Source organism: Micropterus dolomieu, linkage group LG14 (genome assembly GCF_021292245.1).
Source record: "Micropterus dolomieu isolate WLL.071019.BEF.003 ecotype Adirondacks linkage group LG14, ASM2129224v1, whole genome shotgun sequence".
Taxonomy (NCBI): Eukaryota; Metazoa; Chordata; class Actinopteri; order Centrarchiformes; family Centrarchidae; genus Micropterus; species Micropterus dolomieu.
Window position 1 is genome coordinate 12,302,519 of NC_060163.1, and position 3,913 is coordinate 12,306,431.

The following is a 3,913-nucleotide window of genomic DNA, read 5'->3' on the forward strand; positions in this document are numbered from 1 at the left end:
TTCCCGCCCCCCCCCCCCCCACACACACACACAGGGTTAGTCACTTAATGGGATCAACATCAGCTAGCAAGCTTAAAGTTGATTTTTTTTAATAGCAGTTGGCATTACCGCCACATACTGGATTAAACAGTGCAAAATATTTAGTGCCCACCCAAAGTGATACCATTCACAACTATAGTTCGTCTAGTTATTTTTAAGTTATTTTTTTCTATTTTTGTATCTACAGTAGCATTCTCTCAACCCCCATGGGACAAGGTCCCGACCCCCAGGTTTAGAACTACTGGTCAAGAGTAATCATTTCAACTCAGCTGATTGCCTGACAACTGGTTTTGTTTCCTTTGGACATAACCAGGCTAGCTGTTTCAAGTCCTTATGCTAAGCTAAGCTACCTGGCTGCTGGCTATAGCTTTTGACTGTGCTGGTATGCGAGTGGTATCGATCTTCTCCTCTAACTCAAGAAAGTGAATAGACTAAGCTTATTAAGAAAACGGTAAATGTAGCAATCCAAAAGTGTAAAAATATTCATGCAGTCAAAATCTTACTTAAGTAAAAGTATATAAGTGTTATCAGCAAGATGTAAGTAAAGTATCAAAAGCAAAATGTATATCCTATGTGGAAAAATTGCCTCTGTGATTGCATAGCATTTTACAGTCAGTCGAGCTGGAACTCATTTTAACTAAATTACAGTGTTTATAAGCAATTACTATAGCTGTCAAACATGTAATGGAGTAAACAAGTACATTATTTAAGTATAAAGTAACTGCACTTTGTTACATTCTGTACAACAAAATCCTACTTAACTACATTACTTGAGTAAAAAAACTGAGTTACATTTGACCACTACTGGTTGCCTTCCCAAATACAGTCCTAATGTTTCTAAGGGCCTATTTGTAGTACAAAGACAGTCGAATGCCAGACTTACTTACATGGTCAGCTGACCACAGCCAGCAACAGTGTGTGTGTATAACATTACCTTATGCAGCACTGTCTGCCTCTTGTTTCCTGGCATCACTCACAGTGAAGATTAAAGTCTTCATTACGTGTCGTCATCTCCTCTTTCCTTTATCAGAAATGTGCATAGGTCAGCAGCCGGAGCTACTGTGGAGACAAGTCTGCTGCAGGGGTCAAAGTGTGAATCTGTGAAAGGGGCGGGCAGGGACCACCAGAAGTGTGAATTCATAGCCTAGCTGAAGCGGTTAAAATGTCTAAAGGAAAACTTCTGTATTCTTCTACTTTTCATATGGAAATATTGTCCTTTTTACTTCACTATGCTTATTTGATAGTTAAGGATGCATTGTAGATTAAACTGCCCAACAGTATATAACGCTCCATCTCTATCAGCAACATTAACACATGTTACAAACTAATGCTTTGGTCAAAATAATCCATTAATAAAAAATTCTGACAGGGGTCCTTCTGATAAGTGAGTACTTTTTGCTTTCAAAGACATTTTGCAGATAATACTTAGATACTTTTACTTGAATAATATTTTGCATGCAGGTGAAGTATTTTTAGAGTGTGGTATTGCTACTTCTGTTGACATGAATACTTCTTCCACCACTGCAAGAATGTGAAAGGTTGGAAATACTTTTTCGCTTTCTTGCCGAGATTTAGATTGATCTCACACCATGCCTGTGTGTTCTGTAAGCATGAAGATAGAGCGAGGAGGTGATTAGCTTAGAATAAAGATTGGAAGCAGGGGCTATCTTCGACATTAGAAGACATGCCTATCTACACTTTAGCTTTATAGGTTTTGTTAAGTATATTTTTGAATTTTGGACAGAGCCGGGCTAACTGTTTCCTCATGGTCCAAACTCATTACTGTATTTCATAAATTGTTGAACTTCTTTGTACCTGTTACCATCCATGATAAAGATTTTCTAAGTTCAAGAATAAAATCTTTTGAAACCTTACTACAGGACACTCACAAGCTAATATAGCTGAGTGCATTTATTTGCACAGACATAGTGACAGAGCAGTGAAGTGGTGAACAGTAAACCACATAAATGACAAGTAGGGAGAGTAATTTAAAATAGCCCTGATGAAGAAAATGGAACCAGAAAGGAAGTTTATAGCATGGTAATGAGAGAGTGTGTGTGTGCATGCACACTGTGAAGAACAGTGTGTGTATTAAGTTTCTCAGAGAATACTTTGAACAGTTTAGCTTCGCAAAAATTTTTTTAAATAGTGTTGAGATGAAGATTCACTGGCAACATGAAAATAACTCTTCCCCAGCCAGCATCCTGTGTATGTAATGTGATTAGTCAGTGATTAGTCTAGAATCTGTGGGTTTAATGGAGTGTCTCCAAGTACAAATTTAAATTGAATTTAACAGAAAATTTGCTTTACATGGAAAGGATTCTAGCTTATGTAGTATTTTCAAAAGAAATGCTGAAATGTCCATTTTGGGTCTGTAAGCATTTAACAGCTGAAAAACTGACAAAACCCAAGAGAAGGTGGCAGAGGTACGGTATGCACACTGCATTAGAAGCCTGGGGATGCTCACTTACATTGCTTCTCATTAGTGCTGTTTAGTTTTCTTCACTTTCTTATACTATATTTTTAGTTTTCACACGCGAGTTCCTCTTTTTATCTACTGTATATTCCTTCACTCCTGTAAAAGTGATCCTACCATTCATATTCATGACCGGCACAATAAATATTTAGACAGACATTATATTGACTTTGCAGATGATTCTGACGTTTTGTAGTATCTCTCAGGCTGAGTCTTGACTGTGTTGTTGGGGACTTTGTGTGATGATGCAATATATTTTAGAAGTTTACAGCCTGCTTTCAAAGCCGCTCTAAAATCTGATAAGGGAATTGAATTGGAGGGCAACTGTAAATATCTGGGGACTTTTGCTGATAGCAAACTTCAGAGACAGTCACAGAGATAATTTGCAGAGAAGTACAGCAGTTTTTGTTTTATGTACAGAAAATGAAATCTTTTAACATCTGCTAAAATTATGACCTTGTTTGACCAGATTTTACCGCCTTAGCTGTTTATATTGCAGTTGTTGAGAGGGACTTTGTGAGTAACACCAGCTTGGTTACTGTTCTGAGCTGCACACAAATAATTGAAATCTGTAAGGGTCCTGTGCTGAAAGACAAATATCTTTTTTGACTTACAGAGAAACTGATATTCTCTGGCTGCTCCTTCACACTGGATACACTGCAGAGCCGAAGGACCAGAGTCTTATATATTCCTTGTGCAATTACATGGCTTGATTTAAACATGAAATTCAGCAGCAGTGTTTTCCTACTGCAACAGCTTGGTAATTTACACTAACAACTGACCAATTATTACACTGTCTGGTGGGCAATATAGGTATATCTGGTAGATTTGTGCATTCCGGTGCTTTCCTATTTTTTCTGTGCTTTAAGTCTGGTTTTATTGTTTGTATTATTTGTGTATTGTGCTTTCTGGAAACTATATTTCCCTTATAGGTAGTTTTTCAATGAAATCACTAAATATACAATACCATTAATAAATTAAAATTTTACTGCCTTTTTGTCAGTGGGCTTTAGCCTCGATTAGTAACTACATGTGCGCTCCCGAGCCTCTCTCCGAAAAAATAACAAAAAAGTTTTATGTGCCGAAGCCTATTAGGCCATACAAGAATCAGATGATGTCGGTTGAAAACAGTCAAAATCAAGGCTGATTGCTGACCAGTTTCTAATGTAATCCGGTGCAATATACTATAGTTGTAACCTTATGGCATTCCACATTACTTCACCATCCAACTTGATCCATATTACTATCCTGTGTACCACTTTTATGTCAAAGTGTTGATTTTAACCTGCAAGAAATTATGTAACGGTACAAAGCCAAAAGGGGGCAATTTGTTTACAGTAGCCTTGAAGCAAGGCAGGAGCAGCCAGCTAACGTTACATTAGCACGGATCTACCGCTG